The following is a 16,814-nucleotide window of genomic DNA, read 5'->3' on the forward strand; positions in this document are numbered from 1 at the left end:
TTCTGTTTCTCTTAATTTGCCTTGTACAACCCCATTTTAGTCCTTCATAAGTTCTCTCCTGGATGTTTGTATTAGCCTCCTAACTGTTCGCTTGTTCTCTATCTAGTCTTTCTTCCACTCCAATCCATCCTTTAAAACCCCGCCAAAATAATACTTCAAATGAATTGGGTTTAATGATGCTTTTCCCCTGCTCCAATAAGTTTAGCAATTCTATATTTGCTATTAGATAGTATACACATTTCCTAAGGTTCCTGGAATTTCAAGCTTTCTATGCCCTGATTCCAGCCTATATTTCCAGCTTTCCTTCACATCACTCCATTTCATGTACTCTATGTTCTAGGCTACTGTCTACTGTCGCTGCTGCTGCTGTTGTTGTTGGAGAAGGTTTTGTATTAACTGTATTTAATAGCTATTAAAACAAACTACCAGCTATTGCCTAATTTTGTCTACCTTAGCCTACATTTATGAATTCTGTAGAATCATGATCCAGCTCAGATGCCACCTCAATCATGAAGCCTTTTCTGACTCTTCAGGATGGAACTCATTTCTCCTTTTTCAAATTTCTTAACATGCTTTGTTCAGACTTCACTGGATTTTTCACATAGTATGTTATCTTTGTATATGTCTTCTCACTTTCCTAATTCCATTACATGGTAGCTTCGAAAGGGGTTTGTACTGACAGTGTCTATCACAATACCTGGTATGCTGGTATATGGGCACTAAAGGAATGTTCATTGAATTGAAATGAAAATCTCATTAATTTTTAAATTTTCAATATATTTTTCTGTTAACTTGAAACATATACGCCCTTTCATGGATATAAGGAAATATATCTGCATGGCATAAGTAAAGGAAAAAGTCTGTACCTGAGGTATGTGAGATATATGCTTCTTACATATGCAGTGTATATGTATAGGATAGTCTCTAGCGCACTGCACTTTAACCAATTCATTCACCATTTAAAAACAATTAAAAAATTCATTAAGCCCGATTCTGCCCTTGGATACACACAACAAAACTCCCATTGAAGTCCATGGAAATTGCACATGCATATCCAGGGGCAGAATTTGGCCCACTGTATTTAATTCACTCTGATCATTCCTATTAATTCAATATTAATATTTCCGTTCATTTATTCAATTAGTTCTGCAGTATTCAAAATTCATTGTATGTAATTCATTGTGATCAGTCAATCATTACGCTCTCAGTCCACTTTCTACAATCAATATTGGAAGTTAGGCACAGGCAAACTGAACTTAAAACCAACAAAAATATAGTTGGTTCCTTGGAACTGCCCTCTGCTGAGCTGCCTCATCTCAAAGTCCCAAAGAAACCTGAGGTCAGAGTTTGGCCCATTGGTCGAATGCCACTTTGTAAGGCATCCAAGGAGGATTATCTAATAACATCCAGATGTAAATGATTACTTATATGAAATACTCACTTTTTAATTTGGTGACTCTGTTGAGCACAGCATAGAACAAGGGACAGATCCAGTTTGGGTTATATCTTACTGCACCACAGGGATCTCTTCTCTCTTCATGAAGTATACTCACCATTTTTCTATGCATCCCTGTTTCTATCTCTATCTATATATCTGATATTAATATTAAGAGGCATTAAAGATCTGGCTAGGTAGGGTAAGACTCAAATATGTAAAATTATCTTTTTTCACATGATATCATCACATTGCCCAGGAGAGCCCCACCTACTTATACAATTTCTGTGTTCATTTTTTTTCTGATCTCCTTCAAAGCATATTTATCAGTATGACTTCTAAAAAGGCACACATACTAATTATATGTTTATTTACAGTATGTCATAAGTGATAACTTTTACATTCATTGAACTTGAAAAAAATCATGTCATTATGTCATATTCACTATTGAATCATCACTGTGTGCAGTGTGCTCACCATCTGTGGCCCAAACTGGGTACAGGAAAGAACAATTGGCAATCGTCTCCCACCACTCTCTATTTCCGTCTTCCACAGCATGAAGCAATGTGGAGATCAAGCAATTATCTAGTTCATTTAATTAATGTAGACCAACTGGATGATTCATACAAAGAAAAATCCACATTGGGCAGGGAATGATCCAGGATGATCATAGAAACATTTATTCTACATTGTTCTAGCCAACCAGATAATTGTGAAATCTCCACTTGGCTTTGCACAGGCCCCAACTCTGTGTACTGTATGTGCCTGAAGCACCTATTATGGCAAACCAGAACTTATCAAAATGGCTCCCCTAAGTTATTTCCTTGATTTATTTGGAGTTACTGAAAGCAAATATCCTGTAGGATGATCCAATTTACTAGAAGGCCCCCTCAAGAACTGTACTCTGATGCCATTATCTTGACTATTCAAAAAATATGGCCACAGCCTATCTTTTTCACTTGACCTTTCAGGGGCAAATCCAAGGTCATCCCTCCCCATTATTTAAAATATATATATGTGTGTGTGTATATATATATGCGCATATATATATAGCAATTACATCCTGCCCAAAGGATGTAATCTTAATAGCATATCTTATTCTTAAACCTAGTAGCTTAAAGACATGTTAATGATTCCACAAAAGGAAGCTTATGACCTTAGTTGGGGAATATGTTTCAGGGATAGGCAAATCATTGAAAAACAAACAGCTAGTGTGTGTACAAATATCTCTTGAGAAGTTAGAGAATACCAGCTATGTTGTACAAAAAAAATTGTTGCTGAGTAGAATGGTTTAAAGAATTCCAGGTGGTCTGTGTGGGTCACTGATGATAGCATTTCATCATTGAGCAATCTTTGTTCTTTTCAAACACGTAGCTTTCTTCAGACCAGTGCTGCATAGAAGTAGGAACAGCTTGGGCTTGTAGACTACTTAAGGATGTGTCTACACACAAAATGAAATGGAAAGTTAAGGCAATGATCTGTATCCAACCATCCCTGAGCTCTTGCCTTTTTCTGGAATATTCAGATAATACAGACAAATGTTGTTTAGGGAGGTGGGAGAAAGCAAAGGTGGCTTAAATTACATGGATCATTTCTTCAGGTAGGCAGCACTATGTAGTGGAAAGAGCTCTCAACTGGGAGCCAGCACCTGAATTCTTGTCTTGGCTTTGAAACTTATGCTCACTAATTTGAGTTGGAGTCATTTCCTTTCTCTGACTTTACTTTTTCTCATCTCTGAAATGGCTTGGGCTCAATTGGAATGAGAGGCCTTTTGTAGAGGAGTGGACAAATTGCCTAGGATTCAGAAAGACTGAGGCTCAAGTACTGAATTTACTGCGTGCTGTGTGACCTTGGACAAGTTACTTTAACTCTCAATGCTTGTCAACTCTTTTAATATTATAAAGTGCAGAACAGCTGCAGATCTGTAGATCTGGGAAAGGGAATTTCCTAAGCCTATGAAATCATGGGTCCAGATTTGGTGCTGACATAGAGGAGGAATTTTCCTTCTAGTATTAACATTCTAAGTTTTGCATTCTTGTTTTCATTTGGCATACTTAGATTTAAGGTAAGTTCACTCACGAGAGAAAATTTTTGCTTAATCAGAGACACTTCTGATATCCAGTAAGAGTTGTGAATTGGTCAAAGTCCACCCATCCCCACACATATAGTGAATATAGAATCATAACAGTAGTATGGAGAGAGAAAAGTAATAGCAAGGACTATGGTAAGGTCTGTAAAAGTGGGAAGAGAAGATCCACCAACAAAATATTTGTTTTTATTGTTCATTTGCCAACCACATTAAAGGAAAAATATAACAGCCCTGGAACTCAAGGAATTTGCCTTCTACTAGTAGCATGTAAAATGTACATAGATAAAAAGATGCCAGATTTATTCAAAGTTTTATAAAGTAATTTCAGAAGGGCAGAGCACTACCAGGTGAAGGGATTCAGAAAAGGCCTTGTGTATGAAGTGGTAGCTGAGCTGTTTACTCTGAAGGAAGTTAAAGGTACTACAAAGAAGAGGTAATGGGGGAGAGCATTTGAGGCCTTCTGCTATACCATGATTCTTCTTGTTCATCTTTCTCTCTCTCTCTCTAATTCATCACTGTAGTTGGAATAGAGCTCATTTAATAATAAAAATGTAATACACACACACACACACACACTCAATTTGGATATACTTCTGGATGAGGGTCGACATGCCATCATAGATAAATATTTTTCTTGGAGACACAATCATAGGTATTCAAGAACTACTTTTGAAATAGTTGTGTCCCCAGGAACAGGTCATTTAATCTTTTAGCATCCCAGGTGACTATATATTATTGAAATGTTGAAGATATGCATTCATGATGGTAATTTCTATACCAGTAGTTCCCTATACCAATGAAACTATAAATTCAGTTTAAAAAATCATATAAACATGTACATGCACACACACATATAATGCATGTGTTCTATGATCACTTGAGTCTCTGCTAAGTCAATCTCCTCCTCTCTGTCTCTGACTCTGTCTCTGTCCCTCTGTTTCTGTATTTCACACACACACACACACACACACACACACACACACACACACTCATGCACACACGGAACCAGGTGTAGTGGATAGAGGTGACTTTGGAATCAGAAAGACTAGGGCTCAAGTTCCCCTTTGGACACATACTGGTTATATGATCCTGGGAAAATCACATAACCTCCTAGTACCCCAGGCAATTTTCTAAGACCATAAGTGGCAGAGAAAGTGCTGTTCTACTTTGTTAGAGATCTGTTAGACGTATCTTCTTCTTCTTCTTCTTCTTCTTCTTCTTCTTCTTCTTCTTCTTCTTCTTCTTCTTCTTCTTCTTCTTCTTCTTCTTCTTCTTCTTCTTTTTTGCTAAAATATAGATAGTATAAAAAGATATCTGTGTGTGTATGTGTGCATGTGGATCCAGAACAGTGGTAATAGTATTGAAGATAATGCAATGTTAAGTGTTGTGCAAGTCTGCATATACATATATTTCCAATGTAGTTTGTAGTCTTATAAAATTATATGTGTTAAAGTGACCTCAAAACTCATCTACTTGAATTTTCTCACTTTATAAATAACTGAACTGACACAAAGACAGGTGAAATAAATTGGTCAATCACTCATGTAAACAGGTGCGGAAGAAGACAAGTCCTACTTGAATTGGCCCTCTATTATAATTAAAGAAACTGTTGTAAGGGTTCTTATTTTCTTGAATTTTATGAAATTCATTTTTTTGAATCTATTTACTTTGGAAGCCTTTAGCCCTTCAGACACAGAACCTGGAACTCCAATCTTCAAATGTATCACTTTTAGACCATTAGAAACTCCCACATGCTTTCTTTAATGAGACAGTGAAAATGTATGAGACAACTGTGAAATATTTTGAAAGATTTCAATATCACTGAGGCAAACCTTTCATTCTCTTTGTTTGGTGGCCAGCTGTAGCTGACACAAATATATGGTTTCTAACTGCAAGACCATTTCAACTGTGGAATTTTGTAGAGAGGTTTATTTATGACTAATTTCTTTATCTTTGTATTGAATAACTTGCTAACTTCTTCAGTTTATAATTATTTTGCTTCACATCAAAGAATTACATTAGAAATTAAAGTCCATTCAGAGTCATGTAAGATTCATAGCTTATATTGCGTATCATATGAAAGATGCTCATTATTCTTTCTTTCCCAAGTCTCCTCCCACCCCCTTGGAACCCAACATCCATCCTAACTCATGCCCATTTCAGTTCTGCTGGTATTAACATTGTGTAAACCATTTTGGTCTATTCCTAGACGTAGGCAATATATAAATGTCAATGAAAGAAGTCCTATCCTGCTCATCAGCTTGACTTATAATCCAAGGCAATCTCTGTTCCTTTGGCACAGCAGAAGGGTGTTTTATAGTTAGATTGTTTAAGTTGACTTCATAAAGCTTTACAAAATTAAAACAGCATGCACAGTACCAAGATGCCTTCACTTCCTGCTCCTTAATGTTAAATCCTATAGCATTGTGAATCTTATAAATGATTGAGTTATTTTTAAACCACTGGATGTCTTCCAGTCACTCTATTTCACACTGGATTAATTATGTAAGAAAACTGACTTGTTCATCACCAATGTTACAACTTTTAAAAACAACATGCTGTTTAAATTCAGGTTTGGCAACTCTTTCCTGAATCCCCTCAAATTTATGGCACCACACCCACAGCATAATAAAATCTTTAGTGGTCTTTTGTCTTTTAGCTTGCCTTCTATTTTTTCTCAAGGGTGTTTTATGCTGGAAGATGCATACAAAAGTTGTCCAGATGTTATTTGTATCAGAGCAGGGATTTCAGTCCAGCTATCTGTGGTTGCAAATGTTTATTTTAATGGGTTATTGTGCAATCCTTGCCGTGTAGACCTTAGTGGCCTTATATGCATGTTCTCAGCAATGCCAGTACATTGTTTTTAAATATATTCTTTTAGTCCAATAGAACTATTACTAGTCACTAGGGGAGCAAAAAATGTAACACCTGTAGTAACACAGAAAATATTTTTGCCAATGTCCCCATGTTGACTTTGTGCAAAATGGTGGATTACGAAACTGTAACCAATCCGCTTTAGGTAAGAGTTGGAAGGTGTGGTCCAAGCCCTAGCAACAGTCACGGCCCTCGGAGACAAAGTTACACTGTTGAAGTAAACATACCACGGGTGTTGAAAAAAAGTCCAGCTGCTACACCACGTATTTTGATGGGATAAAACAAAGAGCTTAACTAAGTCACCAAAGTGTGTGCTGGAAGTTTATTTTAGCTATTGTAGCAAACATGGGGTTGGGTTTATTGTGCATTTTTGGAATTCTAATAAAATCTTAACTGATGTTTCCTTGATACTAAAGTAAATTGTTTACCCTGTAACTAAAAACACTAACATACACAGTGCACCAATTAGAAATGGGTGTATCTCTTCATTAAAATAAATTTTGAAGTTCAATTTTGTCATGTCCATTGTGAAAATAACCTTACAAGAAATGCTACACTGTAGGTCTACCAGTCTTCTCATCTAAGGGCTGATCTAAAATGAATCAGTATATCTACTGTATGTGATTCTTCATTTTAAATCAAATATTTTAAATGGATAAACTCTTAGAGATGTGAATCCCTTGAAAGGAAAACTATACTAAGATAGTTGACCTATGTGAATGACATATCCTCAAATAGAAATTTTCGTATATCATTAGAATCTTTTTGGATTTTCTGTTTTATTTTAAGATAATGAACATAACATTTTATCTGTTTTGTGGGTGATGTCAGGGAGCAGTTAAAATATGTGATCATAAGTTTGTGCTCTTGAAATATTATAGCTAGGATATATACAATTTATGCATATCATCTATACCAGAGATATCAAACATGTGGCCTGCAGGCCAAATCAGATTAGTATGTAATTTGGAAATATTTAACAAATATTTAAAATATATAATAATACATAGGTAACATTATATGTTAAAAGTAAGTCAATATGTGGCCCACGGGGATCCTTATAAGAAGACTAGGGGTCCTCACTGCTTTTTCATCTCGATCCCAGAGCTCTACACACACTCAAAGACCATCAAACTCCAATGATGGAGAATAGATAGGTCTTAGGAAATTCAGGAAAATGTTTCCATTTGAGGTTATTCCAGGAATTTAGAATAATATACATGACTGAAACTCAGAAAATAAATAGTATATAATATTGTGAATCAGACATATAAAATTATAATCGTTTTAGGTAAAATTTCAAAAATGTGTTTCATATTCATGCTGTCTTTTTGTTTTTGTTTTTTTATTGAGAACTATACTATTGGTCTAAGATTATTATCTTTATACAATTTTAATGGTATTCTTATTTGCTCTCTTGGCTTAGTTGGGTATTCTGTAATTATTAACAGCATGTGGGAAGGACAGTAACGAAATGTAGACATTTAGAGGAAATTTAGTTAATTATCTAATAGAGGACTCTTCTTTCATCTGACTCAATTAATCAAAGACCTATTTCAATATAAGGAATATTGTACTACTCTATTGCTATTAAAAACTATACTCATAAATAATCCCCAATTCAATTTTGCATCAATCATATCTACTTTTCTGGGCTAATTAGTTTGTGGTTTTGCATTTAGTTGATTATGCTTTAAATCCAGGAGTGAGCATCTTTATACTCTCTTGTAGGTTAACCTATGATACTAACATACATTGATAGAACTCTGGACTTTTATATATGAAGAGGAAGGGCTCCAGGCTTAGGTCCATTCCTTGACTCAGATTGACCTAGAAAATTTGAAATATAGAAGGGATACCATTACAAGGAAATTGTGGCTTTACAAGAAATCTGGAGAAGTAGCTGTTGAAAGAAACAATTCTAAAACACTAGGGCATGCACTAATAGAATAAGAAAAGTAATAGGAAACCAAAGGATTTGTAGTGAATAACCTGAAAACCCAGGGAAATTAGTTAAAAAATTAAAAAAAATAAATAGAAAATGCAACTGAGAAAGAAATAATATGAACTTCTAGGCACAACTTGAAGAAAGAAAAATTTTAAAAAATGAGATTCGATAGGAATTTACTTTTAAAAGAGAAAATGCTTTTTAAATACATCAAACACAGTAAAAGCAAAAACAAAAGCAATTTTTCATTTAGATAGCAATGAGATGATACTAATATATATGATTGGGTCTAAATCTTCCCCCATCTCTCAAAATTTAAGAATGAAAAGATATATAATCAAAGCTTTGGAGACAGTGTTCTTTAAAGAGTGAGATGTCTTTAAATTACAAGTCTCTCATCATATAGTTGGTTGTACATGAAATTGGTTGTAATGTGTGCATATATGTATATGCACACATATTACTTATACACATTTACTTATTAAACATGCATGATGATACCTACATAATTATAATCATGCATGCATGGTATGCACATATATGACTAGCAAAAAATTGAAAGGGGCTATCATGGTGCATTAACACAATAAAACTATTTGATAAGTGAAAAATTCAGTTAACCCCATTATTTTGTCTATGCAAAGTCAAGACATTGGCTTGAATTAATTTTTTTTTCATTTCCACACTAAATTGGTTAAGGCTGTTCTTTTCTTTTCTTTTTTTTTGTGAGTGTGATAAGGTTATTATAGTGACGTAGCCACTAATTTGGGCTGAAATAAGTAGTTGTAGAAAGAGAATGAAGTACTAATATATTAAATGTATATTTGTAGATTAAATGATCATCATTATTTTCTTTTATTGGAATAGACTTTTTACTGGAATAGACACGATTACCTATGATATATTAGTCATTTTTTTTGGTCTTTTTCCTTATTGCTAGGTTGCTCTGTTCTTAACCTTTAGAGTTCCTCCCCATTCTAGTATGTAACTTCTGATCTGTTACTATCTGAAATATCAGAGTATAGAGGTTAATAATTAATACTGAATTAAATAATTATTACATTTAATTAAGTTATCAAATAATATTGTACCTAAAGTCAATAAGCTCTAAATTACTGAGAATCCCTTCTACCAAAAATAAAATATATTTTAGTACATAAGCTTCATGGAAGTTATTGTTTTTGTGCATTTTCTGCTAACTTGAAAACATCTCTTTCTAAAGTTTGAAATGGCCAGAAGTCAGGCTTTCACAGATAACTGAGTTATACTATATGTGTATCTTGATATAACAACTATCACTCAAACAGTGTCTGTCACCCTGGGGTGTTCATTGAAAGAGAAGATGGTAAAGTGTGTATGTGCATAAGTAAGGGGTTGGTTTCGCAAAATATTATTTAAGTAACCAGAATTAAAGTTAAGTGCCAATGCACATATTAGTAAATACAAATTCTTTAGTACTGTGTATGGACCAGTGATTTCACTGGTGTAGGGAATTCCCAGTAGGGAAACTCACTGCCAGTGCAGATCAGCAACAGTTCTGCAATTTATGGTCTTAGAAAGCTGCCTGTGGACACTAAGAGCTTAAATGATTCCCTAGATCACATAGCCAATACATGCCTGACAAAGGACTGGAACCAAGTTTTTCTTGACTCAAATGCTCAACTGTCTAGGCAGTAGGCCAAGCTTCTTCAGTTAGGTGTTATTACTAACCTCATTTTATGCATAAAGTAACTAAGACTCAGAGAGGTTAGCTAGCCAAAGTTTGCACAACTGTCAATTCATTAAATAACATACATTTAGGATTTAATATTTGTGAGACTCAATGTTAGGTAGCAGATGTATCAAGACAAATGTGAAACATTTCCTGGCCTCCTCAAGAAGCATATTAGCATGTCATTACACGCTGTTAGCATGTTATCATATGTTGATGGCATGTTGTGTGTGTTTTGTGGCATGTTATACCATGTTATGCTGCGCTATACTATATCGTATCAGAGTATACTATACTATACTACACTATAACAGGCCATACCATGCCACACTATGCGATATCATGTTGTTAGCATGTCATCACATGCCACCACATGTTGATGGTATGTTGTGTGTGTGTTGTGGCATGTTATACTATACTACGCTCTACTATATCGTATCACAGCATACTATACCATAACATGCCATACCACACTGTGTGATCACATGTTGTTAGCATGTTATCACACGTTGACGGCATGTTGTATTGTTTGTGGCATGTTATGCAATGTTATACTATGCTACACTATACTATATTGTATCACAGTATACTGCACTACACTATAATATGCCATACCACGCCACACTGTGCGATCACATGTTGTTAGCACATTGACACGTGTTCTTCACATGCTGTCAGCATGTCATCACATGTTGTTAGCATGTTTGACATGTGTTGTATACTATGCTACACTATATCACATCAAAGTGTACTACACTATAGCATGCCACACCACACTGTGAACAGATGTTCTTAGCATAACGACATGTGTTGTTAGCATGTTATCGGCATGTTGTGTGTGTGTTTGTGATGTGTTGTTCTACGTTATGCTATATCATGTTATACTATATTATATTATATTATATTATATTATATTATATTATATTATATTATATATTATATTATATTATATTATATTATATTATATTATATTATATTACATTATAATTCAAATCCAGCTACTTTGGTTCCAAAACTAACAATTTTTCATGCGCTAACCTGCTATGTAAATGTTTTGGAAGTAATTCTTCCAAAATGATAAAACTTTCAAGTGTCTCACAAAAAACACTGAGGCAAGGAGGGCTAGAAGTTTGTTGTCTACATAAGATCTTGTTACAAAAAACAGCCAGATTACTGTATATTTGCATTTAGCCATTGGTAGGAATGTAACAAGTAGAGTCATGTAGCGAAAACTGTAGGAAAGGCCTGGAGAAAGATGGAAAAGCACACTAAAGATATGAAACCTGCTCAAGGACCATTAAAGAAAGAAGACACTATGATATTTAAGAAGCAAAAGTTATGTAGAATCTGTTTGATCAGTAGTGAGAAGAGACATGAGAAAAGAGGAAATAAGAAAGGATAGAAGTTAGATTTTATCAGAACACCATCTTACAAATTTAATGTCAACTTTAGGCAAACACTTCCAACTCACACTAGCTAGCAGGACTGGGTCTAGCAGGTAAGGTTCACAGAAGGAAATGACTGCTTCTCTCTACAGGGATCTAGTGATAACAGTGAAGGTTGGGGAGTTTCTAATACTGATTCTCTTGAGTCCCAACCAGGTATGCTCCTCAGTTTGATCAACCAGTTGACATCAATTAGTTTTTATAAAAGGTATATTTACTAAGACTGTCTAGCAAAAAACATACATTATACATCATTCCCCATACCAAGAGTACACTCTCTCCTCTACACATCTATAAATACATTTTCCCTGAGGAAAGTGGGCTCAAATTTAGAGCACAAAGGTAACGAGGCACACATGTATGCACTATAAGGAGATAAGAGGTACAATATCTGACCAAGGGAGTATTTTTCTCATTTCACAGAGTCCCTACCAAGTTCATTTCAAGGTGAGATATCATTGTCGGATTGCTCCTTTGCTCAGCTGAGCTGTGTCCTTCCTGGAAATATTTTCCAAGCTGAGGATCAATCAACTTTTTAGCTTGATAAAGAAGATTGGTCTACATATCCACTGGCTTCTCACCAGTCTTGGGTTCTGCTGCTAAAGGCTTTGGTCAACAGATGGACCTATTATAGTTTTGATGCGTTTCCTCATATCATTTGTTACCAGAACAGTTCTCTCTAAGAATATTTATTTGCTTACTATCAGTAACAAATCAACACAAAACTAAAAAAAAAATGCATCATGGACCCATTGCAGATGAAGGGAAACAGGATAGCTTTCCTAGCTAGCAAACCAGTCATTTCCCATATACCATGAGGAAGCAAAAACTCAAAGTGGTAAAAGGAGAGACATTATCAGAAGAATGCTGGAGAAGCTTAAATCATCACTAGATCCAATTGTTATTTTCTTGTAAAAAATATTTGAACTTTTATTTTAGGTTCCTAAATCTCTCCCTCCTGTCTTCCTTACTTGTTCAGAAGGCAAGAAAAAGAGAAAATTCATTACAAATAGGTATAGACATGCAAAAGAAGTCCACATTAGCCATATTTCAAAATAAGAAAGAAATAAATCTTTGCTCTAACCCTATTAGTTCTCTTTCTGGAATTATTGTTCCATTATTGTTGGTCATTGTGTTTTTCAGAAATACTACAGAAATTCAAAAGACATAATTTCCCCCATTTCTTCTCTCACTTTTCTCCCTCTCCCAGTATTTTCTTCTTCCCTATGATTCTATTCTTTTTTTTTGGGGGGGGGCGAGGCAATTGGGGTTAAGTGACTTGCCCAGGGACACACAGCTAGTGAGAATCATGTGTCCGAGGCTGGATTTGAACTCAAGTCTTCCTGACTTCAGGGCCAGTGCTATATCCACCGCACCACCTAGCTGCCCCTCTATTCTTCTTTTGAGATCATCTAGCAACATGAATTCTCACTCATATTTTTATACTTCTTTTGATGTCCATTTTTCCTATGTAAGATTATGCTTTGTTTTGCTAGGAAAGTTAGTGTAGTCTACATTGTAATTTTTGATCATTTGCCTTCTGGAACATTGTGTTCCAAGTTCTCTGGTCCATTAAACTATTCGCTGCTAAATCTTGTGTGATCCTGCTTAAGACTTTATGGTAATGGAATCATTTCATTCTGCTACTTGTATTATTTTCTCCTTGACCTGAGAGCTCTGGATTTTGACTACAATATTCTTGTTCATTTGGGATTTATTTCAGGTGGTTACCTTCAATTTCCAGTTTGCCCTTTGGTTCTAAGATATTGAAACAATTTTCCTTCACAATTCCTTGAAGTAAGACTTTTTGTTGTCGTTATTCATAGTTTACATGTAGATCAGTGATTCTTAAATTATATCTCCACTGTTGACATTAAGCCAGTTGTTTTTCCTATCATAGATTTCATATATTCTTCTATTTTTAAACCTTTTGACTTTATTTTATTATTTCTTGATGTCTTGTGGAATTATTAGTATTTTGTTAATGCTAAATTATATGGAGTTATTTTTCTTCTGTTAGATGTTATATCTCTCTTACCAAGCTGTTAATTTTCTTTTTAAAGTGGCTCTCAATTTTTTCCCGCTTTTTTCATTTCTTCCTCTACCACTCTATTTGCTTTCTAAAATCATTTTTAGTGGGACAATCATTAGCTGTTGATAGAAATCTGAACTACTCCAACCATTCTGAAAAGCAATTTGGAACTGTTACACACAAAGAGCTATAAAAATGTACATACCCTTTGACCCAGCAAAATTACTACTAAGCCTCTATCCAAAAGAGATCAATGAAAAGTGAAAAGGAATTAGTTATACAAAGTATTTACAGCAGCTCTTTTTCTGGTGCCAAAGAATTGGACATCTTGGAGATACCCATTAATTGGGGAATGTTTGAACAAGTTGTGATATAAGATTGTCATGGAATACTATTGAGTTATAAGAAATTATGAGCAAGATATTTTCAGAAAACCCTCAGAACATTTATATTGATTGGTACGAAGTGAAGTGAGCAACACCAGGAGAACATTGTACACAATAACAGCAACATTGTAAAGATGATCAACTGTGAAAGACTTAGCTACTCTGAGCATGACAATGATCCAAGTAAACTCCATGTAGCCCATAATGAAAAATGCTATCTACTTATAGAAAGAATTGATGAACTTTGAGTGCAGATTGAACCAAACTTTTAAAAAATTTTACTCTTTGTATTTTTATTATTTCATGTCATTTGTCTCTTCTTTTACAATGTGACTAATAGGGAAATATATTTTACATGACTCCACATGTAAAATCAAAATAAAATTACTTGCTTTCTCAAGAAGGAGTGAGGTGTAGGAGGTTGGGAGAAACTTTGAAACTGAAAATTTAAGAATAGATTATTAAAAATGTTGCCTGCATTTGGGAAATATGTGATGAAATAAATAAAAAAAATGTTAAAAACACAGAAAAAAATTTTTGCTCCTTTCTTTTTTCTTTTTTCTTTTTATATTAATTTCTTTTGATTTATCAACAATCACTTCCATAAGCTTTTGAGTTTTAAATTTTTCTCCCCCCTCCACTTCCCTTCCCAAGATAGTGCACAATATGACATAGGCTATACATATTCATTACTAGTAAACATATTTTCACATTAGTGATGTAAGGAAGAATTAGAAACAATAGGAGGAGCCGCAAGAAAGAGAAAACAAAACAAAACAGAAGAAAAAAATAGCAAATGGTATACTTCAATCTGCATTCTAACTCCATAGCTCTTTGGATGTGGACAGCATTTTCCATCATACTGACCAATGGAGTTGCTTCAAGGGTTGCTTTTATATTCCTTTTGATGACTGCTAACTTTATCCTAAAAGTAGAATACAACAAAGAATTTGAATAATTGAATGGTCTGTTCAGTTGTTTTCAATTCTTTGTGGAACCCAATGATATAATAGTTCTAATCCTGTATTAAAATAGTGAGAATGCTATAGCTTAGAACTATTGATCCCTAAAAATAATGAAAATAAAAGTTTTAGATACTTTTTTCCCATATCAGTAACATTTTCTTTGCTGCATATAACTAATCTTATTACCATTCTGGATCAATGAAGGCTTATGTATAAATATTAGTAACATAGAAACCCCTTTGAAAACAGATGCCATTATGAGGTAATTTTTACTCCCAAGTAACTATTATATTTGTAGACACCTTGTGGGAGCTTAATAAATACTCTTAGTAGCACTCTACCAAAAACTAAAACAAAACAAAACTATTATTCATTTATATTTAACGTTTGATGCATCATTACAGAAATGAATGAAATAACTCTTTTTTAGTAGCTGAAGAAAAGTATTAGGATGTAAGCTTATAAATATCTTGTAGGCTCATTGAACCTATCCTAGCTAGAATTTGAGTAGAAGGCTGTAGGCTATCAGAGATAAAATGCTTCTCATCCTTCTACATGGTTTTGACTTCCATATTTTGAAAGTTTTTCAATACATTCAGCTTGGCGATGATTAGTTTTTGGTGCAGTGATAAGTACTAAGTTTTTATGAATTGATATTGTGTCTGAGTGATTGTAAACAACAGTTTGATCTGTAAAAATATTCAAATTCAAGTATAATTTGTTGGCTGAGGATTTTTTCAATTTATTGTTTATTTTTAATTTTTTTTGAGTTTAAAATTCTCTCCCTTTCTCCCATACCTCATGTACCCATTAAGAAGGAAAGCAAAATGATCTTAATTATACATGTGAAACCATATAGAACATATTTCCATGTTAGCCATATCACACACAAAAAAGCAAAAATAATAAAATTTTGCTTCAATTTAGACTCAGAGTTCATGAGTTTTGGAGGTGGATACCTTTTTTATTATGAGTCCTTTAGAACTATCTTGGATCATGGTATTAATAAGTAGCCAAGTCTTTCACAAATGACCATCATTACAACATTGATATTGATATGTACAATGATCTCCCAGTTCTTCTCACTTTACTTTGCATCAGTTGACATTTTTTCCCATTAAAACCATCCCCTTTTCATTTTTATAGCACAATTATACTCCATCAGAAATTATATGCCACAACTTGCCAGCCATTCTCCAATTGATAAGTATCTCCTTGATTTCCAGTTCTTCTTCAGCACAAAAAAAAAGGAGTTGCTATAAATATTTTTATACATATAGGTTCTTTTCCTTTTTTCATTGATGTCTTTGGGGTACAGACCTAGTAGTGGTATTGCTAGGTCAAAGGGTAGGCATAGTTTTATCCTCTGTTGGGCATAGTTCCAAATTGTTCTCCAGAATGGTTGGTGCAGTTCAAAATTCCACCAACAGTTAATCGGTGAACCTATTTTCCCTCGTCCCCTCTAACATGTCATTTCTGATGGGTGTAAAGTGATACCACAGTTTTTTTTAAATTTGCATTTCTCTAATCAATAGATAACTATTGACTAGAGTGTTTTGTAGGACTACAGATAGCTTTCATTTGTTCTTCTGAAAATTACTTGTTCATATCTTTTGACCATTTATCAATTGGGGAATGGTTCTTCCCCTATATATTTGAGGTATGAGGCCTTTATCAGAGAAACTTACTGTTATTTTTTTTAAATATTATTTCACTATCTATAGAACATGTTAACAAAATGTGATGTCCCTTGTTATCTCTTTCAATCAGACCTACTTTTGCTTCATCTGAAATCATGATGCTACCCCTGCCTTTTTCACTTTAGCTAAAGCATAAGAGATTCTGGTACAGCCCCTTATTTTATCTCTTTATGTCTTTCTGTTTCAAATGTATCTCTTGCAAGCAACATATTGTTGTTTTCTGATTTCT

This window comes from Phascolarctos cinereus, unplaced genomic scaffold (genome assembly GCF_003287225.1).
Source record: "Phascolarctos cinereus isolate Bilbo 61053 unplaced genomic scaffold, phaCin_HiC Scaffold_726;HRSCAF=1367, whole genome shotgun sequence".
In the NCBI taxonomy this organism is placed as follows: domain Eukaryota; kingdom Metazoa; phylum Chordata; class Mammalia; order Diprotodontia; family Phascolarctidae; genus Phascolarctos; species Phascolarctos cinereus.